We start from the raw sequence: 979 nt of genomic DNA, 5'->3' as shown, positions 1-979 counted from the left end.
TATATATATATATATATATATATATATATATATATATATGTACTACGGATGGACAAGGAGAGCTGTGTGAAGAAGTGCCACTCCCAAACAGTTGAAGGAAACCGGGGTAGAGGTAGACTCAGGAAGACATAGGATGAGGTGGTGACGTTGGGCGTCACAGAGGCAATGACGAAAGACCGAGACCTCTGGAGATACGCTGTGACTGCAAAGACCTGGCAAATAAAGTGAGTTCACGGCTGTGTCCTGCATCAGTTTCGCATAACCAGCCCCAGCCCATTCAAAAGTACCTTGGATTGTAGGGTGACATGCTGTGCATGAGGAGACCTATTGAGCCAAGTACATCAACGTCAATATCAAAATGAAAATCAAATGGAAATTGTACTTGTGATACCCGTGCCGGTGGCACGTAAAAAGCACCATCCGATCGTGGCCGATGGCAGCGCCACCCTGACTGGCTTCCGTGCCGGTGGTATGTAAAAAGCACCAACCGATCGTGGCCGTGATGATAATGATATATTAATATATACGTACATACATTATATATATATATATATATATATATATACATACATTAATATATATACACACACACACATATATATATGGAAATTGTAAAAAAATTGTAAAAGAAAGAAAGAGACCTCGATATCATGTAAATAGAGGAATTTATCTGTAAAAATATGTGACACTTATTCGATAGCCATGATAAAACTCCTAGTTTCAGATGCCGGGGTGGGAACCCATGTCAACACCTCTTCAGTTATCCGGCCATTGAAAATTCCTGTGAAAAATGACCGTTAAACAAAGGGAAATTACTGTGTGGTTGACCGTTATTAAGACAAAAGAGCTATAGACCGCTAAGTAAGAGGAGGGGGTAAAGGTAAGGGAGTAGAAAAGTCTATAGTGTTCGCGTAAGCGCGTCAATCCGTGCATTCACCTATATTTATATACTAAACCACCACAGATATATATATATATA

Source organism: Octopus bimaculoides, chromosome 1 (assembly GCF_001194135.2).
Source record: "Octopus bimaculoides isolate UCB-OBI-ISO-001 chromosome 1, ASM119413v2, whole genome shotgun sequence".
Taxonomy (NCBI): Eukaryota; Metazoa; Mollusca; class Cephalopoda; order Octopoda; family Octopodidae; genus Octopus; species Octopus bimaculoides.
Note: the sequence above shows the minus strand (reverse complement) of the source record.